This window comes from Rhipicephalus microplus, chromosome 2 (assembly GCF_043290135.1).
Source record: "Rhipicephalus microplus isolate Deutch F79 chromosome 2, USDA_Rmic, whole genome shotgun sequence".
NCBI classification, from domain to species: Eukaryota; Metazoa; Arthropoda; class Arachnida; order Ixodida; family Ixodidae; genus Rhipicephalus; species Rhipicephalus microplus.
In genome coordinates this window covers 241,881,406-241,907,999 of record NC_134701.1, presented here as the reverse complement: position 1 = coordinate 241,907,999, position 26,594 = coordinate 241,881,406, and positions in this window count along the sequence as shown.

Sequence of the window (26,594 nt, the reverse complement as noted above, 5' to 3'; positions counted from 1 at the left end):
AATATCCCTGCAATGTCTTTCGTGTTTCTTCCTTCCTCGCTTCATCCAGCCACAGGCAACCGAGTTTTGACGCCACTTGGCCGATGCTCTTAAAACCATGGCTGCTCCAGTAGCGACGGAAATGAAGTGTATACCGTAAAGTTCTTTTTTTTTGGGGGGGGGGCGCAGTTAGGTTTTGTGCTATCCTTTCGTTCTTCGTCCCAGGCTAGGATGAAAGCGGCTGCCTGTCAGGGGAAACGGTACGGCATCTGATGGTCCGGAAGCCGAAGTGGGATTAGGGGCCACGACCTGTGGTTAGAGCGGAGAGCTATGCCCCCAGCTTCGAGAACACTGCTACAGCAGTCCGGGCAACGCAGCGCGACAGTCATGGCCGCTAGTGTCTATTTTGGCCCAGTCGGTCAAGCGCCGATTTCCTGCCATTCGCGTCGTCGCCGGCTAAATTCGACTAGAGTGAGAGCTATGGCCAAGGCCCCCCTTGCTTCGCATTTATCGTTTTCCTTTTGTCGTTTCCCATGCAACGCGGCCGTTTGGCCAGTGTGGCTGCATCGAATGGCGAAGTAAAGTGAAATGGTTGTCGGCACGTGTATTCACAATTACTTCTTAAAATAAAGATTTGCGTAAGAGAATCTTTCAGCCAACGACAGTTCAGAACATATGATTAGTGAAGCCGCATGACCAATAAGATAACGTACTAATGAAAGAGAAGTTTTCTTGCATATGATCCCTGAGTTTTTAGTAAGATTTGCTAGCACAATTCTTGGTGATGCATAGAAGTAAGAAAATACAGCATTTTTGGTTTCTTGTCACCCGGCTATCCTGGGCTGGTTAGCTTTCGTGCTTTTCCTGCTCGGCCATTTCTTCTTTCTTGTACTGGTGTACCAATGAACTGGGTTCTGAACGTCCCAAACGAACGTCAGGAATCTCCTTAGACGACGCACAAACGACAAAGACCGTTTCGTCGCCTTCCATTAAATCTGAGATAAACTTTGCGTTTATCTCACTCGCTTTAACATATGCAGTGCACGGCATGTTTTCGGCTTTAAGCAAAAATCACGACCTTCTACATTGCTTTCCTGCACTCGCTTGCGGCCTTCACGACGGTTGAAACACTATAGGTATCGCTAATGTCGTGCGCCTTCATAATCATAATGACCACTGTCCACTTATTTTACGGTAGGAAGCCGTACAGCACCATGGTTCAAGACAGTAGAAAGGAGATGCCGAACAAAAGAAATGAGTAGTCAAAGTCAAATCTAGAGCCAGCTCATGATATCGCCGTACGTTTTGCGGTAAACGTATTCATAAAATATTTTTGACTATAGCAGAGAATTTTCAGCAAATACAGCCACGCGGACACTTCGCCGACTCTGCGGCACTCGTCGTGCTTGTAAAACGCTTTATGCATACCCTCTACTTTAAATGTATTATGACTATCCAAGTTCACTACTCGGCACTTCCATAAGTTAGGCCTTCACCTTTCTTAATGCAATACAAACGGCTAGCGGTTCCGTCTTTACAGTTGTTCATAACGCCCTACTATACTGTATATAAGGCCCCCTTTACTGTTCTCTGAATGCAGCGGGATCTAGAATTCCCTGATAAACATAAGTTCTCAAGGAGAGTCGGTTTTACAAGCGGACTGCATGGCTACGGGAACGAGGAAAACCAGTCGCAGGAAACGACGATGATAGAAAAAAAGAATGCACAACAGAAATGAACAGCCCTCGTATAAACAGCTTTCCTTCCTCTTGTTGTGTTAGATTAACTTTTTCTCCTCAAGTGTTCACCCACTGCCCCCACTTTCTCTTGCTCTTTTTTCTTTTTTTCCTTTTCGTCTTTCTTTTGCATTTGCTAGCTCTTTGCGAAATCGGCGTCTCACAATAGCGAGGGTCGTATGCAGCTTAAGTTTCCAAGGCTCTATACTTTGACGGCTGCACACCGGAGCTGCCGGAGAGACGATTCATGCTGTGGGAAAGAAATGCGGGTAGTAAACTAACGTCGCTTATGTGTGGGTAATCCACAGAAGGCTGCGGGTTGGCGTAATACCCCCACACTACTAAATGACTCACAGTCGACGTGTATTCTTTCGTCTCAGACCCTCGCTAGAAGGGCAGTGAGTCAGCGCGTTCGTGACTCACTCCACATGCCTCGTTCCGGTTAAGAGGACAGTACGACCAACAAAGTTTATAGGTGAAGACGGGGCACGTGTCTTTACAAGTGAATATTTAAACCCCTGTTAGACTTTATGTAATGTTAAATTCATATACGCAAACCCCTACAACTTTGCTAGCCTCGGAACAAGTGTTTCTTCTTTTAGAAAAGCGTTGGCCTGATTTTCTATAAATGCAGAAGGCTAGGGGCCTCTGCACTGTTTGATGTCAGTCCACTGGATTGCCTCAATTTCTGGAGCCTTCCTCTACGACGTGCCTCGTAATCATATCGTAGTTTCAGCACGTAAAGTCCCTACTTATTATTACCGTTATTTGATTACAGTGAAATGGTTTATACACTCTGCAGGAGAAAATTCTAGGCTGTCCAGTATTCCGGTGTAAGGAGAACCATTTGCATAATGGGAGTCTTTGGCCGCTTGCAGCGGCATGTTGTTTATGAGGCGGCGTGTTCAATAATATTACGCGCCAGTCCCGCTACTCACACTTACCCCTCCTGCGTATTACTCGGTTATCCGAAAACGCTATCGGTTTGCGGACAAGTTTTTTTTTTTGTCGTGCGTTTTTTTTTGCAACAGTTTTATACACGAATTATAAATATAAACAGACAGACAGAGGACTAACGTTACGAATGTTCTGAGGAGCCAGCCGGTGCTGTCTTGCAGAGGACGCCTGTCTCGCTGACGGCTAATCAGATGTTGGAGCCGGGAGGACATCCCTCTCTGCTCTCTCACGGGCCCTCCGGACTGCCTTGGACTGGTCTTCCAGTTTGAAACTTGTGATGTCCTTCTACCAGTCCTCTCTGTTGTTGAAGTGCTGTAAATCTATAACTGCCAAAATATTTCTCCGAGGTTGAGGTTGGAAATGTTCGCCACGTGAGGGATCCGCGCATATGAGGTAGCATCAACGTTTCTTTTTTTAGGGCGTTTAAACTTACCTAATGGCTGTATAGAAACACATTTTCGATAAGAGGTGGGGCACTGAACGAATAATCAACAAAATTGCTTCATTGACGGTTTATTAAACAAAATGCGTACTATGTTTAATGTGGAAAAAAAAAGGCTTGTGTTACTCCACTCTCCTTATTTTTTCGTTCGAATGGCATTTTTTTTACAGACACGTACTTTTCTATCGTATATTGTACCGTATGACCGACCGACCGACCGGCTCAGTGACCCACTGACTGACTGACTCACTGACTGACTGACTGACTGACTGACTGACTGGCTGACTGACTGACTGACTGACTGATTGACTGGCTCACTGACTAGCTGACTGACGGACTGACTGACTGATTAATTGATTGATTGACTGACTGATTAATTTATTGAGGCTAAACTAAGAGTGTTCGCAAGTATATGTCGTAAACTAATGCGCAATAGACATTTGAGTCATCATAGCTCCTCTAATGCCTTGAACTTTTCTCTAAACTGAGGCAGAGGACTTATCTTAGAACTACAGGGTGTGGATGAAAAAAAAATACTAACGGAGAAAATAATACCTCACAAATGCCATTGCCTCGACACGAATCTAGCTTAGGAACTTCATGAGGCAATATCCTCCAGGTGACGTACTAAATTCAGTTTCTTTTATCAACCCGGTGTGTATTAAAACGTCTCAGAGTCGTAAAATGTGACAAAACTTTCGCAGAACAAGCTTAAGAAATTACGCAGTCGTGATTTGTGTCAATGAATGCGGCAGAGGATCCTTAGATTCCACAAGCACTAATCATGCCCTAGGCACGCAGAGGGATTGTGCCTGAATCAGTGCACCCAGGCATATCAGCTAACCTCGCAGGGGTAAGGCGAAAGCACCACCCGAAATGAATGCCGGCGAGGAAGAGTGACGGGAAAAAGAAGAGAGAGAACGTTAACTGTCAGCGAGCATGTACGAGCCACGCTGCAGCACCCCCTCTCACGTGAAGTGAATCTTCATTAATCGCTAGGTGAACAAGCCCGAGTCGCGAGGCCACAGGCGCTTAGGCAAATGGTTCGGATTACTAACCACACCCGCTATTTTCTCGAAAGGCCGGGTTGCGACAACGGAGAACAAGTAGGCTTAATGGGTGGTGATGGAGAATGCGGGTAGCTGTGACGAGCAGCAATCGCAATCTGTGAAAGCACACGGCCTTCGCGGCCAATCCCGACGAAAAGCATGAACGAAAACGTCGAGTTGGCTGCAGATTGCTTCATTTTCGTCACATACTGCCTACAGTCACTGCAACGCTCTGGTTTTGAAAAGTAAGGGGCGTGTAATTTATGTACTTTCCCCGGACATCTTATTCGAGTGTACGTCTTTATTCGCATCCGCTTTGCGCTCACACGTATATAAGTGGATGAATGGCACCCGCCTCGTTACAACCATCGGCTACGTTACGGCGACGAAAAGCTCGTTCATTTGCAGCTGAGCGATGGTTGATGCCGGAAAGGCAAAAACGACTCATGCGACACGTCCTACTTTCTTTTTTTACCAGGGTCTCTTCTTAGTTCACAAAAAGCAGTGTAGCGTCGTGGTCGCAATGGCAGTGTAAAGTCGAGACCGCAATGACTAATGTCATTGTGTTCATTCCCGATACTGTAGTTGCGCTCCGCTCATGCAATACAATAGGTGTGAGCAGATGGGACGACACCGCAGGCGCCCTCTGTAAAAGGCGCCGGCTTGTTGTTTCACAAACTACGATTCTTCCCCAAGGGCCCGTAAGGACATGCAACTTCGCTTCCGTTGATCGCTTGGCGCTCTCACTTGATAAGCACCCCGTAGTGTTCTTCGGGCTGCCTCCGCAACTCTCGCCGTTATGCCCATTAAGCAAACGTTACCAGAAGAGACAGCAGTGCCACAGCACAACCTACTTAATGTAGTAAGTAAAATGGGGTGGGAGAGATAAACACGTGCCATTTTCGGAGCGCTAGACTGTAGCATCTGAGATTAGCAAATGTCTGGTTGTGCGTGTGACAGGAAGTATTTGCGACCAAAATCAGATTACAAGTGTGCAATCTTGCATCTCATTTTTCTACTTCTCTCTGTTTGTTCCTTTGTCATTCTATCTCTTTCTTTCTTTTTCTTGCTCTTTCAGTAGTTCTCTCTCCTTGCTCCCTCTCTCTTTCTATCTTTCCTTTTATTGCTTCCTCTTTCTTTCTTGCTCTCTTTATTTCTCTTTCTGACCAAAAATTTTTTCATCTTATATTTTTGTCTTTTCCCCTTTATTTCTCTACAGTTCCTGTTTCCTGTTTCGCCCCCCCCGGGGGCAATCTAGTGGCTAAGGTACTTGGCTGCTGACGCGCCGGTCGCGGGATCGAATCTCGGCTGCGGCGACTGCATTTCCGATGGAGATGGAACTGCTGCAGGCCCGTGTGCTCAGATTTGGGTGCACGTTAAGAACCCCAGGTGGTCGAAATGCACGGAGCCCTCCACTATGGCGTCTCTCATAATCATATGGTGGTTATTACACACGCCACCAATGACGTCTATATTGACCCCATTCCTGCCACCAATCTTCGCTGATGCGACTTTGTATCATGTTGTCACATGCACCCACTCACCAGCACCACGCAAACACACGCACACATACACGCGCAAACACACACACACACACACACACACACACACACACACACACACACACACACACACACACACACACACACACACACACACACACACACACACACACACACACACACACACACACACACACACACACACACACACACACACACACACACACACACACACACACACACACACACACACACACACACACACACACACACACACACACACACACACACACACACACACACACACACGCACGCACGCACGCACGCACGCACGCACGCACGCACGCACGCACGCACGCACGCACGCACGCACGCACGCACGCACGCACGCACGCACGCACGCACGCACGCACACACACACACACACACACACACACACACACACACACACACACACACACACACACACACACACACACACACACACACACACACACACACACACACACACACACACACACACACACACACACACACACACACACACACACACACACACACACACACACACACACACACACACACACACACACACACACACACACACACACACACACACACACACACACACACACACACACACACACACACACACACACACACAAGAGGCTTGACGCACACAGGCTCCACTCTTTTGCTGCAAAAGGTCAGCTATTCTGTCTTCCTGCTCTCTGAATTTATTCAGGGGTTGCTTTCGAACACCTTGGGATTCCGTTCGACACAGACTCGAGGCTCTCTCAGTGGCCATTCGGCCGCAATTACCAGTCGTACTATAGGCCAGCGGCTGCCGGTTCCAACATGGCTGGCTCATACCCGCTCGGGTATGTCTGAGCCAGAGGCCGTTTCTGTACAGCCTCCAATGGCAGGCAGTCACCCTGGTCCGGGGGATTCGCCTCGATCGAATGGTTCGACATTTTCGCCGGACGGGGACAGGGCGCTGCTCGATGTAGATTTGCAGAATGCGCCAGTTGCTTCCGTTCCCGCAATCTCCGACGTTCCTGGCATCCAGTTGCCTGCTGCAGCGGGTGAGGCGCAAAATGGAAGGCTGCCTGCCGAAAGTGGTCAAATGACGCAAGCTTCTTTTCATCGCGTGATCGCACATCAGAAACAGATCCACGATATTTTATTCGATGCCTCATGTAAGGTACCTAATACCCATAGGTCCCAGATCATTGGTTTGCTCCGACAAATTGTACAGGAGTGTGCTGATATCCGAGTGATTGCAGAAAACCAGGGTGGGCGAATGGACGAACTTCGTCACCAGTTGGCCCTGTCGAGACATTCGGCTTCTCTCGGTGCGGCACTCTCGGCTCCTCGGCCTGTCCAAACGGCCGTGACTTATGCGGCGGCAGCCGCGCGGAGCACGGTGCGTCCTACCGCGGTCCCGCCCGTTTGGCCTGAGACTTGTTCTCACCCTATACTGCCATCGCACTGGTCTGAAATCGCTGACCAACACACAACGCACACCACCAGGCGAGAGCATGAACATATTATGTTTATAACCCCACTCATTCTGTCTACCAATCCTGCCAATGAGGTCACGAAGATTATTAAGTCAAACATTGACCCTATTAGGGAAAACATTGGCGAACTGACTATCAGAAAGACACGTCATGGATTAACAATATTAACAAACGACCATAACGCTATTACTAGGTTAAAAAATGCACTTGAAAAGAACGCAATCACAAGCATGTCATTGTCAGTCCGATTGCCCCAAAAGCGAAAACCTCGCGTCAAACTCACTGGTGTAGACTCCGATATTCCAGCCGCCAACATCATCTCACAGCTAAACATGCGCAATCCGAACCTACATTTAGACACGACCACATGCCGAGTGGCAGTATCGTACAAGGAGCGATCGGGCAACTTCACACATGTGCTCGAAGTGGATCCTTCCACCTGTCGCTCACTGCTTGCTCAGGAACGAGTTCTTCTAGGTTGGACAGCATGTAGCGTGAGTGAGGACTTTCATGTGCCATTGTGCACATATTGTGCAACGTACGGCCATACAAGAAAGTCCTGTCCTGTCGCCAACGAACCTGACAAAGTGGTGTGTACGAAGTGCACGGGTACACATCTTGGCGAAGCATGCACTCTTAGAACGAACGATCCAGGAATTGTTTGCAACGAATGCCAAAAGGTCACAAGACCTAGTTCTCATCCAACTGGACACGAAATGTGTCCTATATTACGAGAACGTGTCGCCCGCATGAGGGCCAGAACAGACTATGGATAATCCAGGAGGCGTGTACATCAAAGAAGGACGCAGCGGCCTCTATAACGTGCAGTGTTATTTACGATTTCCTGCATTAGTGCCCGCATCCTTTTCGACTCATTTATATGGATCACGTGGAGGTCGCTGCTTTTGCCGCTATTCTTCTAATTACGGCATATTCATAAACGAAATTACACCATATGACACACACTTACAAGTAACTACACATCCCACAAAATTACACGATATTTCTTTCCTCAAGATATTTGCTGGTTGCGCGGGTCACCCTGCAATACATGAAAAAAGGCTCCTTACAGCTTTTCGCATTTTTGTTTTAGGAAAGGCGTTGCGCTTGTTATTTAAAATTGATCAGAACTATCATGACTCACAGCAATAACTTAAAATTTTACAGGCTAATCTAGACCATACACGTGACGCCACAAAATTATTGATAGAACACATGACGCAACAACACTTCAATTTCGCCTTCGTGTGTGACCCGCACATCCGCGCAGGCACTGTTCAAGGCATACCACACACCATAACAAAGTTCCACGCACCAAACAATCCTCGCGTCATGCTTCTAGTGCACAACACTAATTTTGACTTTTTCCCTTTACACGTAACAGATTTGGTTGTTGCAGTAAAGTGTGAAAGCCTTGACCAAACATTAATACTGATTGCTGTGTATGCACCGCCGCAAAGACCTATTGACCCAGTTCTGGATGAGTTGCAATGTGTAGTTTCATTGATTACAGATTGTACTGTCATCATAGCCGGAGATTTCAATTTTAAGCATAGAATGTGGGGGCCAGCTATAGGGGATGTTCGAGGCTCTAAAGTAGTCCAATTCGTGATGGCGAATGACTTAGTCATATTGAACAACCCCAACTCCCCTCCAACTTTCACAACTCCGTATGCAGATTCATGGATAGATTTAACCATGGTTTCGCATGACCTCACTCGCGATGCTTACCATTGGAAGGTTCTCCAAATTCCTACTCTCTCGGACCACAACTACATTGAATTCTCGTTCTCGCAAGCACATACCAGCAGTGCTAAACGATTGACTAATCTAGGAAGAACGAAAATTCTTAACAAATTAAAGGACGATACTAGGTTCACAAAGATACTCGGCTGCAACATTGGGTCACCTGAAGCCCTAAACATGGTTATAGACAAGTTTTATGCGATATACTCCGCTTTAAGCCAACGTTACTCAAGACGCATAACATCGCGTAGTAATTTAGGTAATGGTTGGTGGACACCAGAATTGACTATTGAACGTAAGCGTGTTCGGGCTATGCGACGACGATACCAGCGAACAGCTGACCCTATTCTTCGAGACATGTATAGCAAATTGTACGTTGATGCATTCTCAACCTACAAGGACAAAATCAGGAAAGCAAAATCATCGTTTGATAAAGACATTTGTGACTTTCTCACTAAGAAATCTTTATTTCAAAACCGCATTTCAAAAACACCACCAAGTAACTTTTCTTCCTCCTCTAGATTTACCTAACGGCACTCGCACAGCTTCTGTAATGGAGTCCGCCCGGCTACTACTCGATACATTGGTAGTAGTGGACAGCTGTTCTGAAGATAACATGCACCACACTATCATGCGTAACATTGCGGCTAGTCCTTACCCGTGGCATACTTTTGACCCTCCTTTTACAATATCTGAGATAGAGTGCGCGATGAAACAGGATAACTCACACTCTGCCCCTGGACACGACGGATTAACCTACTCGTTCATTAAAGGATTATTTGAATACCATCCTCAATTTTTCTATTTTATCTTCAATACCGCCTTAAAAATCGGACACTTCCCACAGGCTTAGAGAAGAGGGAAAGTAATATTCATACCAAAGCCAGGACGTCCGCTCAATTCGCCTAATGCATATAGACCAATAGTTATGAACTCTGTATTCAGTAAAGTATTAGAAAGACTCTTAAATGCTCGTCTGTATTATTTCCTGCACAATAATAATCTTCTTCACAATAATCAATACGGTTTTACGCACAATAAAAGTGCTACTTCAGCATTATACACACTGCGAAGCAAATTGGCTGCATACAAGGCAGCCAAACTTCCTACCATACTCATATCTCTTGATTTTGTAGGAGCATTCGATAGTGTTTGGCATCCTGCAGTCTTGAACTTTTTACGCAAGCACAGGTGTCCACAAAACTTGTACCTTCTACTCAAATCCTTTTTATCGAACCACACTGTAACTTTTTCAACCAACGTTGCAGAAGAGACAGTTCGTACAACGATTGGCAGCCCGCAAGGATCCCCTATCAGTCCGCTACTGTGGAACATAGTAATATACAGCTTACTCAATCTTCCAGTGCCACCCGACGTACACATACAGGCGTACGCGGATGACACCATCATTGTTATCACAGATAAGTCAAGACTCCGATTACAAGCAAAGGCTGAGCATGTCCTGGCTTTGGTATCTGGTTGGGCACGAGAGCAAAAAGTTACCGTAAGCGCCGAAAAGTCGTTCTTCGTGTTCTTTAATAACGGACACATGGGTACATCAAAACGCTACCCATCTATTCGCATGGATGGCATTTTTCTCAAACACAAGAAAGAAATTAAGATTCTAGGCGTATTATTTGACCCCTCTTTAAATTTTCATGCCCACATTGACTATATTAAAGGAAAGGCTGAAGTGTACACGTCCCGGCTCCTCGCATTTGTTAAATCGCACCGTTCATTAAAAAGTACACTCATTAGACGACTCTACCATCAAGTGATATTGCCCTCTCTCACGTATGTATCTCTGGTATGGTGGCCTATGTTCCCATCAAAATTCATTAGGGCGTGAGTTTTATCATTTCAGCGAACCGTCCTAATTTCCTTAACAGGTGCATTTTACACCACACGTACGTCATCCCTACAGATTCTCGCTAACGCGCCTCCGTTACCACTAGAGTTGGACAGACAATCTGCAGAATTTTCCTTATTTATACTCCGGAACGTAACTTATTATGGTGTAAAAACATTCAAACCGGCTGACATACTATATCCATGCAGTCCGTGGGCTCATCACCCCAGTAAAAAATATAAATTTACTTTCACTAAACTCTCACCATCACAAGAAGCGGTTATTTTCAAAACAAAAGCCATTCACATATACACTGACGGCTCATACACGTCCTACGCGGCGGGTGCGGCATATATTGCTTTGACAAAGGATGGAAAAATCATAACTGTTAGAAAATTTCAGATCCGCAACGCTTCAAGCGCATACGACACGGAATTGATAGCATTCCAAGAAGCCCTTCATTTCGTTTTTACAAACAACTTTAACCCGCCAGCCCACATTTACACAGACTGTCTATCGCTTCTAATGAAGCTTTCAAGTCTCACTGATAACGATGAAAGAATTCGGAACATTAAGCTGCTTCTTAACCATATAATCTCGTCAGGCAAAATTATAAATATGTTTCATGTACCTGGCCATATGGGAATTTTGGGAAATGAGCTAGCTGACGCTGCAGCTGCATTAGGAGGGAAATCAGGCTTCGTGCGTTACGCCAAAATATCTATTCGGTCAGTACGAACTCAGTTTCATAAAATCTTGAATTCATATTGGTACACCCATTGGCAGACTGAGGGACCTGAGACAACGCTATTTCATTGGATCACAAGTCCGTACAAAATTCCTCAATGGTTCCCGCGTCCTAAAAACCTAACACACTTATTATCTGGTCACGGACACTTTCAGTATTATCTTCATCGATTCAATATAACTGCATCGGACAGGTGTATGTGCGGTGCACCTTGCTTGAGCGAACAACACTACTTTAATGAATGCCCTAACACGCAACACATTGTGACCCATTTACGTGTGCCCAAAAGTGATACAACACTACCTGCGCAATATTATGGGCTATTTACCAATAGAAAATCTCGCGCGTATCTACTTCAGTTAGTGACTGTCATGCGCAACTCTGTTTCTATGACATCCACATGACACGTATTAGCTACCAACACTTTATCAGGACGTCGCTTCATACTCCGAATCACCTCCCTATCACAACTTTTGCGTGAGGGCTCTCGATTACAGTCGCAGTTATGCCAACAAAGGTGGGGGAAAACCTCGGCGACTGATAACGATAGCATCACTGCTCCATTTTCCCTAAGTACTCGAACCATAGGATTCGCAACGCTTGCGCAAGTACCTAATCCTGCCCCCCCCCCCCCCCTTTTTTTTAAAAAAAAAGCTTGTTACTATTGCGAATGGCGCCTTGTCTAAGTTCGCAGCGGCAAACAGGCTGCCCAAGGTTCCCTGCTGCATCGCTGGTTGGAACGACAGCCCGACGTGCCTGGCTACATGACTCCTGGTGAAGAAATGGGCTTCGACATCACAGAGGCCACTGCTACCATCCTCGTCAACGTTTACCCATCCTCAAGACCACTGGCTCGCATCCCACCTCGTTGTTTGTTTTTGGACTTTCTGCATTCAACGACAATGCATTTAAAATAAACACACACACACACACACACACACGCACACGCACACACACACACAAACACACACACCCACACCCACGCAACACACACACACACGCACACACACACACGAACTCCAAAAACTCAAGTGGGGGAAATACACTGCTGCTGCATATCGACCTGCTCATTCCTGAGAAGCTAACTAGTTTATTTATTACAGTTTCATGCGGCACTCACTAGGTTTTACTCATGTTATTTTTTTAACTAATTGGCTTTTTCAAATAAAAATAAAAATTTGGGAAGTTTCCCCTCTTCATTTATGTTAGATTGGCTTGAGCCTGTTATACCTCCTGGTGGTACGGGCTACCCCCCTTTTTCCTTTTAGTTATTTTTACATATAGGGGGCGGAAAAAGCACACACACACACACACACACACACACACACACACACACACACACACACACACACACACACACACACACACACACGCACGCACGCACAGCGATAAATTCAGAAAATATGTCCACTGCATGCACTAATCGCGAGAGATACCCTTCTAATGCACGTTCTACATTATACGCACGAACTTCTGCGAGGATGTTTAATTAGAATGCGACGCCGAGGACGCTCAAAAAAGGGTGTCGTCCAAGGTTAAAGCGGGTTGCATCCAAGGAGGTTTTTTCTAAGCATCCTTAGTAGCATCTTGTCACTGGGAGGTGCACACCATACGGCGGTGGCATTCACAGTTGCCGCCAGCAAAGCCGTTTCACATGTCGCCAACGAGCACGAGCAGCAGAAGCGTCGGCAGCGCTGAAGAACATCGATAAGAAGGCTCTCAAATTTTATGCTCTTTTAACGACACTTGTACGTGTGGACGACAGGGTGCACGACACGTGCTCTGAAGCTTGCGAGATCTTCAAGAAAGAGAGAAGGAGAAGAAGGGTAATCATTGTTGAGACGCGTGATCGTTTACCGGGTGAAATCCCCTGGTCATAACAGCGGTGGGTAGAGATGCTATAGAACACCGTGGATAGGGCCAATGGTGGCGAAAAAACGAAACAAGAAGAAGGTGATGAGCGCCGCGGAAAACGATCACGACAACGAGATCGTCCTTTTCAGAAGCCCTGTCTCCGCTATACTGCGCTCTTTTAGGTATATCTTGCTCGTTTTTTCTGCTTATTTCGCTTAGATGTTCCACGATCTCGATAAATAAAATTGGGCATCTTGTGTGCAGAGATCGCCTCAGGGTCCTCACCACTATACAACCGCGTTCTGTGGTCTTTGATCCGTTTCTGTTATGGCGGTGCAAAGTGGCTGTTCCTACACCCTTCCCTTACTTACATTGCATTCTCTTGAAAGTTGCGGATGATAATGTTAGGCAGAAGAGGCAACACGGCAGATGACGCGATGTTATCACATGAATGGGCTCTCCCGTTTACGCGGCTTTTTCAAATACTCACCACGCATTCAATGAACAAATAACGAAACTTCAATTTCGGGCCATCTTTCGTGACTGCCACCTTTCGTCGTTATACGCATATTTCGTAGCTGTCATTATTTTCTTAAAATCATTCGAGGCATACCGGTCGTTGTTATTTACATTGTCAACAGCGATGCTCTTAAAGCACGGCACGAAAACGGTTGTTCCTTGCAAGAAACCTTGTCGCGCCGCTGTCGAACAACCACCACCAGGCCCCACCTCGCTTCGCTACCATGCCAACTAGTGTGACGTCTTGCCAAGCCGCGCATGCGTCATAGCAAAAGATTTGGAAGAGCCGCGTCGAAGCTACCGAAATGGCTAAGTATAACCGCGCCAAGTTAAAGCCAAAGAGTTGCTCAACAGCCGTTTACATAACTAAATACGTCATAAATGAACCTGCTGAGCATGTGCATGTACTCGGGATTGATATAGAAGAACCGCGCTTAGCCGTACCGAAGTAATTTTTAGACACGGCTCATTTGAAGAAGAACCGCACACACCCGAAGAAGATGCCACCAATCGCTAGGCTCGACGCGCTGCACAGCAAAAACGAGAGCAGCGGCGGCGATCCGACTTAGTGTACTTGTACAAGAATGTGGCTGCCATGAAGAGGAAGAGGTGGTCGATCCAAGACCCATAAAATGTTGAAAAATAACTTTGCTTAAACCAAGTTTGAAATCTATTCTTAGCCAAGCGACCTAGCATTAGCAGGTGAAGTCGTTTACTTTGGCCGACCAGCTTCACAGTTATCAGGTCTTGTGCGGCCGAGTACAAGGTTTATTTTTTAGTGTTTCACATTATACATTTATTGTATACACTAAATATGATATAAAAGATTTCTTATCTGAACGATGTTTCATGTATATTATGAATCTCTTGCCTTCCCATCTTTCAGCTCGCGTTCCCAGGGTAAAGAAGAAAGCCGGGAGATACCTGCAGGGTGAGTCGATCTCCCCACTTCTTCCCCGTGACTTCTGTTTTCTACAAGCAAAGTATCCGTAAGCACAAAAGAACGCTTTCACCAATTTAAATGAACGAGGCTCGCGCCACTTGCTTTTGCACCAAAGATTCACATTTCTCTCTTCGACACAGTGAGATGTGAAATCTACTGTTGGCACTGTTCTCTAGCCAGAGAGTGCTATGAAGCTTACATTTGTGGCCCAGTATCGCTGATATTTGCCACTGTGAGCACGAAATAAAACCTATGAAAAGACTTCAATGGTGGCACGCACTTACACTTAAATGTTGACCTTATGCGCAACACTTTCATATCCCGCACCCTGTTGCCTCGTGACCAGCCCTAATGGCGCTTATTTATTGCGTCCTGCCATCACCCGATTTCACAATTTTGCTATTTCTCAGGGGTGTAGGCAGCAGTATATTTTAGGGGTGAAGGGGGGGGGGGGGGTGGGGAGGTACTTTTTTATTTTCTTAAAATGATCATTTCTCGCTCTGTGTTATTGTGAAAAAATCTCAAGGGAAGGGGGGCGGACCTGCTGTTCCGCTTCCTTGTTACGCAGCTGCTTCTTCCTCTCGCTAAATTGTGCACCTTGGTGCTACTCTCGCGTATGGGAAGTGAGAGTACATCTGCACCTAAACAGCCCTGCATCACGTGAACGGAGCAGTTGCGTCACGTGCGACGTTGTTATAAGATAGGCGCGTCAGTGTAGACCCTGGCTCTTGCCAGTAGATGTGCTGGTAATGTAGTCAAAACCACGCAGTGACACAGTGTATGTAGTTACCACTAGCCCTGTCAAACTAGTGATACTGATGTGACGCCAAAGAAAAATGTGCCTTCCATTGAAATTGTATGGTGATGGTACAAATGGCGTCACACGTGACTTTCCTGCCCAGATCACATGACCCGACCAGTTGACGTGCAAATGAAAAGGCTTTCGTGTGTAAAGCTGCAGTACGCGATTGCTACAGTTGAGTATACGAATACCAAAGGCCGACCTTGTGACATTTCTGTAAAGGCTGAACGGCAACACCTCACGCACAGGAAGATATAAAGTCGGACTGCTTGTACTTCACAAGATCTGAGTCATCAACGAGTCACGTGAGTGGTGGTATTCATTGCAGTGTGTTACGTATTTCTGAAACAAAGCACCAAGTCCTCGTTTCGCAGATTCCAGAAGCAATTCATTTGTAAGGCAGCGCTCGCACAACATGTAGCATCTTGAAAAAAGAGCTTTGCTCGTGGCAGACGACTAGCAGAGGTATAGATCCGCTTTCAAAGGCTCGCCGCTCACGCACCAGGAACAGACAACATACATGGCACTGTGCAAAAATAGGAAACAAGGGAGAACGTAATGGATAAACAGCGATCGTTCAAACAAGCAACGGGGTGCTTCCCCTGGGGCGCCTCATTGTAGAAACATGGCAACGTAACTGCCTTACTAAAAATAAATTAAAAAAAAATAAGACGAACACACCATGCGTCTTCAACCCTCTCTCGAAAACCTGGCCCTCAGGGCCAAAAGGTGAAGCGTGGTACGAAAGTCGAAATTTTGGCTTATTTTTGTGCTCCAGGAACGCACAGAGAAAGCGGATAGGCCGTTTAAGAAGGCAATATACAAATTGAGGTGCATAGCACAGGAACGATGAATCTGCGAGAGTCGAAGACAGCGGCATCAGTGAGGAGGCAGAGAGCTGAAGCGAAAGGCGATGACGGAGCCAATACGCGTACTAGAAGTGCGGTGAGGCTGGAGGATCCGGCGGCGCATGTAATTTGGGATGAAAACGCATTTTTGCTGCATGCAGGCTTTCCGGACCCTGCCTTTCGTATAGCGGTCGAAGGGAGGTCCGACCAGCGGTGGCCCGGACTTGGCGTGACTTAGGCTAGCGGGCCGTTTTTTTTTTTTTTGGGGGGGGGGGGGGGCTTTTCGGCTGCGGCCACCGTAATCCGCGGGAGGGCCTCACGCCGCTGCGACCCCCTGATGGATGGCGCGGGTGCCGAGCGATCTCCTATGCCGGGCACGTGCGGTGGCAAGCTGCGAATACAGTGCGCGGGCCGGTGTGGTGGCTATACGAACAGCTGCTTACTCTATGGAATCCGCCTAAATCTGATAGAAGAATCCAAGGAAGGTGGGAATGAAGTGCGGATTTTTCCAATATTGGCTGTTATTTCAGGTCACTACCGACGAATCCTTGCGTAAGGTGTCAAGTGCACTATTTTTTCCCGGATATTCGATTTCATTATTTGCGCGCTATCTTCGAATTGATGCAAGAGCCATGTGCGAGTGGTGCGCCTCCGGTTCTTTCTAAATAACGCCGCAGTTCCTAGAACAAGACAATGTCCAGGACAAGATGAAAGCTTGATGAAATGTTGGGAAGGCGTCGAACAAGGAGTGTCACTTGGGCCAAGTTTTCAAACATTTGACTTGTTTTCGGTGAGATGGAATCAGCCTTATTTAGTCATTGCCACGCGCGCTTCAACATTTGCGAGGTGCTTCCGTGCGCTTGTGACAATTCGGTTCATTTCCACGTCTACAAAACACTTGACTGACCCTCTTACTTAATGAAAGTCTTACCATCGGTTATAATAAATGCAAGCTCCACCTACAGCCATCCGTTGCCCCAACCGAAAGGAATTAGCATAAATGAAATTCCACCATTTTCTTGACGTCAAGCACCGGCTGGATATTTAGGCTAGGTAATTTTCCCATACAGACACACGCCAGTCTAGCTGATTTTTGCTTGAAAACTTCAACGTCCTGCCAAATTTCAGCCACGATTCTGACACCTCTTCTCAGCCAAACGTTACCTTTTAGATAAGGTCGACAAACTCTTAATTTTTGTACGAGTGCTATTTTAATTAGCGGCTTGAACAGTACCCCTCAAGTATACGATCCTCCTGCGCTGTTGAATGGGAGGAACGCCGCAGGTCTTGGGCCGCATTTGTATTTGTTATTTGGTTGTTACTCATTATATAGTCGTACACAGTCTGTGAATGGCCCGCCCCAATAGCCGACGCGCGGCAGCCGATTGCCTCCATGACTGAAGTAATAGTCCTACTCATGGCCGCAGTAAAGTTCTCCGAAGGTGGGCTCATAAGCAATCCGGCTCAGGACTTCAGTCTAGAGAGCACGCCAATTGTTGCGAGCTTGTGTGCATGCGTCTTTTAGGAGGAGATGCCGCGGACATTTGCAGTTTTGTCAGACTACAGTGTATTACCAGCTAATTTGAACATCTCATTCATATCGTCTCCCACTATGAACTTTGTACTCGGTACTATCTACCGGAAGGGTGTGGTATCACGACTGTTGCACACAAATGGTATAGAAGAACGATTCCTTTAAACTCGAGTAAACAGGACAAACAAAATTACTTAAACACACAGCATGTCCGTCATGGCAGTGTAGTGGTTGCGGTGCTCAGGTGCTTAGCCGAAGGTCGAGGGTTCGATGCCGGCCACTGTGGCCGCGTTTTGACTGAGGCCTGTGTACTGTGCGATGTCAGTGTGCACGTTGAAGATCCCCACGGGACAAAAATCTCCTGAGCCTTCCACGGCGGCGTCCTCTATAATCATATCGTGGTATTGGGACGTAAAACACGAACATTTATTTTTATAAGTACAGAACGTGTGTGTGTGCCAAGAGTCTATATAACCCGTGTTCTTCAGCTTAGCTGTACGATACCTTGTAACCGCTGAAATACCACGGCGGGTAACATAGCAGAAGAAAGAAATATATATTTATTGGCGAAACGCGGAAGTCCACTGCTAAGCCATGGACGCTCTACAGGTGGCTCTGTGTGTGACTAGCTTGCCTTTCGGGCATGCCGGCTGTCACTTCGTGTCGAGGGCGATGCGGACGGTTCGTTTTCACGGCCCGTCTATACGTCCGTCCGCTCCTCCCTTGGGTCTTCTTCCGCTTCGAGCTCTTCACTCAGCTCAGCTCAAGGCAAGATTTATCGGCATACTTTGTGGCTGTATCCTTCCTTTGTTTTGCGTGTGCGTGTGAAGGGAGAAGGGGAGGTTCGCCATTAGTTTGTCTTGGTGGCGGCTTTCTGTAGAGGCTGAACGGACGACGCCTGACAGCGCAAAGAAAAAGGATCAAAGGAAATTCCCGCAGGCCACATTGTAACTGCTCACAATAACGACTGTCTCCTGAGAGACAGCAAGCTGACGTGGTTAGGGGTATGGGAGGGGTAGGGGTGACAGGGAAGGGGACAGACTGGCGATATAGTAGGTCACTTGCTTTGCGTTTGCTCGACTTCTGAGGGTACAGTTGACAAGAACACACTAAACAATTCAATCGTAGTTTTGCAATGTAGGGAAGTACCGACTGCTCCATAAATCCATGATTTTGCGAAATCTTCAAGTATAACCAATGTGCCAAAAGTGATCATTTTGCGAAATAGTCAGGTACGCACTACGCGTTTGTGAAGCCATCAGCGCACCCACATAGCAGCAGATTTTTTGGTGTTGTATCTGATGATGATAACGGTCAATTATGGCTGAGACCATTGTGGAGGGTGGCCAGCTTTAAATAACTCCCTCATTAAGTACTGTTATGCCTGCGAGTCCACAGCGAACGGCCGTGCCTCTGAAAAAGGCAATCTACGTCAAGGCCAGCCCGCCTGACACGAACAACTCAACGGCGTCAACAGGCGGACGGCGCCTCTCTGGCGCGCACGTGCAGTGAGTCATCCCAGCAAGCGAGCCCGTCGAGTAAACAACGGGCGTCTTCCTGTCTGGGGGAATGACGCGGCCCAGCGGCGACCCCCACTGGAGGAATCTGCCCTGACGACCAGCGGCGCTTCTGGTTGGACATTTGAGTTGGACCCGGTGCATATAAAAGAAGCCCTGCGGCGCGTCGCGATCGGTGGTCCTAGGTGAAAGCTGACATGTGTGTCAGAGTGGACCCGTTTGAGAGTAGATCTATGTGTTAGAGAGGAGAGCTCGGCTCTTCGAGTCTCTGTCGGCCCCAGTGCCGAATTCGTAACGCCTCTGTATATATGCTGTACATAAACCTTGTTTAACTCACCGTCGTCTCGTCCGCTCGTCTATCAGCTCTGCGCAGAAGCAGTCGCGAGCTGAGAAACCTACGCTACCAAACGGCTGGTGACCTCTCCGGCGGAGTTCGAAGCAGTGGCGCCTTCGGGACCGTGTTGGCGTCGCCGTCTTTCGAAACAGTGGTTGCAGCGGTGAGATTTCGAGGCGCCCTTCGTAACGTCGTCGGAGGCGCGCGTCGCAACAGTACTTCGCATGGCGTAACGCTCGGTGTGGTTCTCCACTTCTGCTACGCAACTGCATCCGTCATTCTGACTGCTTGACCGGCGAAAGGTCTTTTCTCAAATAACTTTCAAGCCCTGCCGTAGAATGCTTGCCTCCCACGCTGTGTGCCTGGTTTCGATGCTGGCTATAACTCTGGATAGTATTTCTCATTGTGTTGACGTCACAGGAACCCTAACTGATGTCATCGGCATTTCTTGTCATAGCTTAAAAGAGTTGTTGAAACTCATCCAGAAGATCGAGGTTTAATGAAGGAAGTGTTCCATTTATGCGTCTGAAGTTGCAGCATCATTATGCTCATATTGTCAAGGTGTCGTGACATGGCTGAAGGCAGAAGAATGAATGGTCAGATCAAACGGATTATTTGGGCAAACCTGTGCCGGGAAAACGGAAATTCGGGTTACAGTAGCACACTTGCACTGGTAGCGGTGAATGCAGCGTCGGCTGTCACTCAACTGGCTAGCGGCGAAGCGTGACGGCATTCATACACTCGCCATCGAACATTATAGCGTTATCGCTAGCGACGACGTAGGTTCCAGAATAATCTGAAACGCTCACGAAGTGGGCGTGATCTCAACAAAATTATCTACTGCAATCATGAAGCTTCTCGAACACTTTATACGCGTGGTTAGCGCTGAGAATCGCGTGGCAGCGTTACGCGGTGATAAGAAAGCTTGAAAAAGAAACGTGGCAATAATTATTTATTTCTTGCATTTATACTAATTTTTCTTTCCCGTTGGGTTTCGTTTCCTTGCGGAAACCGAATGTAATTCAAGAAACCGGTAGTGGAAATATAAAAAAAAGAAAAGCCATTTAAATACAAACATCAAATGAATGTAAGACCGAAAGTCAACTATCTTAGCGGCAATAGCATCGCCGATGTTGTTAGGAGCTACTTGAGTTTTTTTTATTTACTTATTAATACTGTCAACCCTCGCTTGAGTAATAGTAAAAGTAAGTACGAAAAGAAAAGCAAAACAACTGGCACTCAAATAGCACTGTACACAAGAAACCAAAATTGGCAGTAGCTCAATTCAACCATGACCAAAATAAGCATAAATATCTCGGTCAAAAGAATACAGATTGGTACTATAACAACATGATGGGGTAAACGATTCCATTGTTCTATAGCATCAGGAAAAAATGACCAACGAAAGAAGCCAGTGAGAGCGTTGAAAGGTTCAATGGGAGCATCATGATTCAATCTGGCACTACGTTTTCCGGAAAGGCGTAGGTACTCGTCTTTAGGTATTTTTAGTATCCCTTGCATTATACGATAAAACGTTTCAAGTTCTTGTTTTTGTCTTCGAATTTCTAGTGGTTCTAAATTGCATGAATTGAGCATGTCCGTTACTGAATCTCACCTTCTATATCTAGAGCACACAAACCGTACTGCACGCCTCTGAATACGTTTGTCTCAGGTCCCGTTAATTCGGGAGGCGATCGCCGGGCTGATTCCAAGGGCCCCGAACCACACCACGAAAGCGTGGACAATTTACAAGTGGTCCTATTTGGCGCGCCAGCGGACGCCGGCTGTGGTCCAAAGAACAAGTCAGAGCCGAGAGTTGATAAACAAAACAAAATTATATTCTCAGTTATGGCAGATCAAAACGATACACAAGTATGCACACTCGACAATAGTTGAATACAATATGTCACCAATCAAACAATGTACTACACAGTACAATCAGCCACACTCAAAACAACGGACACAGACAACAATTCACACTACAATGCAGTCGCATGCATTTAACAACCAAGACACTTAAAGACTAAAGAGTTAGAAAACTTATTCAGTCCAAAGTCCTTGGAACAAAAGTCTGGATGATACTCTTCCGAGAATCGCTCACTCAAAGTCCAGCGTTGTTGTCGTTCCACTGCCCCCGAAGTTTCTCTTCCAGGAAACCTCGCGTCTTCAATTGGCCGCTCTCCAGGCTTCAAACTTCTTCGCCGGAAACACGTCGGCTTCACACACGCAGCTGTTGCCTTGCGTCTTCGCTCGATAGCGGTAGACACACACGCTTGCCTGTAGTTCGAGTCTTCACCCCTCAGGTGGAAATCCTCTTCTTCTCCTCCTTTGTCACGTAAGACAAAAGGCTTCGCCCACAAGGCGGAACACCCTACGCACTCTGGCGCATACTTTCTTCTTCTCCTGCTTTGTCACTAAGGACAAAACCTTCACCGACAGACGTGGCGGGATACCCTACGCACTTTGGCGCTAACTTCCTTCTTCTCCTGCTTTGTCACTAAGGACAAAATCTTCGCCGACTACACAGCAGAATACCCTACGCACTCTGGCGCTAACTTCCGTCTTCTCCTGATCTCCCATCTCGGCTGCTCGATTAAATACCTTCCGCGCCAGATTCCAGAAAGTTCTCATCATTTCGTCGACGCGATACGCAGCGAAGGCTGTGGAAAGGGCGAGACGGTACGAGGGCCGTCCGCGACGGATGACGCAACTCTGCATCACCACGCCCCTTTCCATCGAGAACGTTCTAGGGCTTGCTCGGCCGCCGATGTGAGGTGAGGAGGTTCGTCGGCGAACCTACGCTTCTGAGAGGGGAGAGGGACGCGCGCCCGGGGAGTCTTTGGATGCTTGTTTTCTTTTTTTTTATCGTTGACCTCGAGCCATCCTTCCGGCGTTTTGTCGCGAGAATTTGGTGGCGCGCCCTTTTTGAGCGCTCGTTTTGTGACAACGTTCTAACTTGGTAACTAAGTGTTTTCGGTGAGGGCTCCAAACCACGTAGGCTTACTTCTTTTGCTCATTGTTGATATTTATCTTGGTCAAGACACTACACCGCACATTGTACTCATTTACAGAATGCGGGTGGAAGTGGCAATGAAGGACATTTAGTCCGCAATAAACATCGCCTTTTGTACCTAACAGTGATTTGTCTTCTGCTGCCAACACTTCGCCTGCTCCTCGGTAGAATGAAATCGACATACACCAAACCTGTAATGCTCGCGCTTTTCTATCTCTCCATCTTTTCATCTCTTAATCTCCTTCCCCCGAGTAGGATAGCAAACCGGGCGCGCGTCTGGTTGACCTTCCTGCCTTTCCTACCCCTTCTCCTCTTCCTCCTCACATCTTGTAATGTTGAAGCGATAAACTTCGCAGTCTGTAACAGAGTCCCTTCGAAAAACACTGGTGTTTCAACCACAATAATAGTGGTAACCACTTCTTATCGTAAAGGAAAGCCTCACCCAATGATATGTAATCAACATTGCTACAAATATGTATTGTTAACGCTACTAACATTTCAGAGGTCTGGCGATATCTAACAAAATGCACAGCTATACTGTCCCGGGTCGAATGATTGGCCATGGTGTACAGAACGACATTCGAGAATCGAGAACATCATTTGCGAACGAGGCTCGTCGAACGCAGGCGGGCACTAGTTCTCCTGGCGTACGGGAGCGTATAAATGTTTGGGGATTGCAGTGAGATAAAAAAAATGCAGCAATACCGATGGCGTACGGCACTAAACGAGCAATAAAAGGACTCGTAAAGAAAGGGAATCGGCGAGAATCGAAGCAAAACAGGAAACATATGCCTTTCACCGCCCTTTCTTCCTTTACGCTCGGTCCCGTGAAATATGGTCCCGCGGGAGTCTTGGTTTTATCGCCCTTACACCGCCTTGTTTCGGGATCCGAAAATTGTTTCGTCGAAACCCGTACAAGTGCCGACATGCAGTCCAACTGGTGCGTTTCTCGGAGATTTGTGTGCAATGGGAAACACATAAACGAGGGGCCCTTTCTTTTTTTTTCTATTGTAGTCGGCTAAATGCAGTGGATACTCTTTTTTTTCTAATTCTTTCGCACCTTTGAATCTATTGGCAATATTATTTAGAGCCAAACGGTTCTACCCAGAAGCTGTATTGCACGTGGATTCAGGTACACAGAAATACGCTCGCAACACAGACGCACACTAGCGGTGAACACGCCGATATACTACAGCAACACTTACGAGGCTAAACCGATTTACTGATATTCGTCAGCTCCATTATCGACTTCCTCGAAAGCACGGCAGCCCCCTCCAAAGCCCCTGCAATACACTGAAAAACTGTGTTCTCTAAACGCTACAACTTTAAGAGTACTTCCGTAAGACGCCAAGTTACACAAGAAGACCGCAAATCGCGTCATTTGGGTGTGACATAACCAAGTGGAAACGTAATCTCTTGGAGCGTTAGGACCAGTGCTATCGGGAAACGAGCACTTTACTTCTGTGGTCTTCGACTTCTTCGACATCCGTAGCTCTTCTGGGCATCTGATCACGAGCTCTTCGTATTGTGTAGACTGACATAAAGACCGCTCTGTACACCCAGTCCAATCCTTCGAAAACATTGGCGAGCACCGTATCACATGCCGTGAGTGGGCCTGAATGAACTGGTGCATTGCACTCTTCTAGAACGAAATAGTATACGGTGAAAGTAAACACTTTCTGTATCAATTGGTGGGGGCATATAGAAAAGAAGAGAGTAATGTTCAGTTATAGGTGATATACTGAGAAACGCACACACTGCAGTACGACAGCTGTATGGATATTCACGAATGTGGATTAACCCTCTCAGAAAAACTGAATTCTCAATCAAAGAAGGATAGGCCGAAAGCCAACAATAGTCTACTGTGAAAACTGATCGATCGACGTATGCAGTAATCAAAAAGAAGGAAAAATACTTTAAGCAAAAAAAAAAGGGTAAACCCTTAAGCTTCGCCTTGAAGATTTGAACGCGATAGTGCATCGTGCAGTCATAACACACTCCGCAGCCGCTAAGGACATACTTTTTATTGTATGATTTCACTCGAGAATGTATATTCGTGGATTTTCTACAACGTAATCAATAGAGTAAAAAGTGGCTTGTGTCACTGCAGCTTCTTGCGTATGCTGCATTCTGTGTAATGGGTAGCATGCTTTAAAACAGGAGGAGTTACGTGCATGAAATATTTTTGAACTTGATATGCACCCACTACGTGGTCTTAAAAGAATACGCGCCGTAACGTGTGTGACTTTTGTAAACAGTGACTGCCTTTGAACAACGAAGTTATTATGATAATCACATGTTCTGATGCCCGATCTCTTGTACCACGTGACATCAGCGCGATGTTATATGTTTTAGTGTGAAACGTGTATACAAAATACGTGTGTTTATAAAGCGTGCAATTTATTTTTATTTTTTGCATTTCCAAGCAGAGGAAGTTATTTTCACTGTATTTTTTTTCAAGCATACGCGTGGCTGTGTGGTAGAACACGCCAACGATATGGCTTCTACCCTCACTCGGACCCGGGAATTTTAATAGTAATTTTATTTTCACCTTTCTCGATTTTTTTATGCACCAATAAGATGATTTTTTGCTCGCAACAAACGACACCGACGCCGACACCCATGCTGACGCCGTAATGTCTGCAAAACGAGCTCTTTAACGCTATCGCAATAATTTACAGTGACTGAACCGCACACATGTCCGCTGAAGCCCGAAAACAATTTCCCCGGGATTTTGGAGCCTTGAACAATCGTTATTTAGTTCCTCTGCAAATGTGCAACACCGTCCACCTTCGAAGTGACCGACCAATTTGAACAGGGATACCGTGTGAGAAGAACGACTGAGGTTGCTAGACTTCTAGATTGAGGGAAGAACACCATTGCAAAACGGGCTAGCTGACTTCATATTGCTTATTCTCTTTCTGATTCGGCTCACAATAATAAGTGCTATCTTTAGTTGTAATTCACATTCAAAGACAAGTGGCTTTTTTAAGACCATGATATTCAAGAAGAAGGTTGGGTGTCGAATGGACAGGTTGAAACACTGCCGAAATGTCATCCAGACAAGGATTATCTATATATCATAAGAGCTCAGCTGGTTTACGGCGTCAGCCGAACCTAACGTGTATAGTTACCCAGATTTCGCGACTACGACTCCATCTATCGCCGCTTGCTGACGGTGCCAACCTCAGTCTTCGAGGAATTCATTGGTAACTTGCTTAGGACGGCAAAAAAGAAAAAAAAAACCACAGAAGATTAGAGGCCATTGTGCAAAAATCAAATACCCGGGGAGGAAAAAAATGATAGCCGGCAGCCGCAGAGGGAGACGAGGATCGATTTCGTACATCGTTAGGCAGTACGCCTACTTAGGCACAAAGGGGTATCTCCCGCGAAAGCGCAACATTGGAGCTACCGTTGTGTGCGCGCCTTCCTTTACAATCTCTTCGGCCAATGGCATCACACTAGTGTTTGGATTTTGTTCTGACTTGAGGCGTAACCTAATAATTAAAGCATGTGAGTGGAACAGGACGTGAACTATGCGTCCTGACATGTCATTTTCGATGACTGTGAGCTTTGTTAGGCTGTCGTTCGGAATATTACTAATTGATGTGAAATCATGAGCACTAATAGATTTATATTCATACCGGTAGCCATTTAAATGGTCTTATATTTGCCTTTTCATACACATAGAAGAGGTCA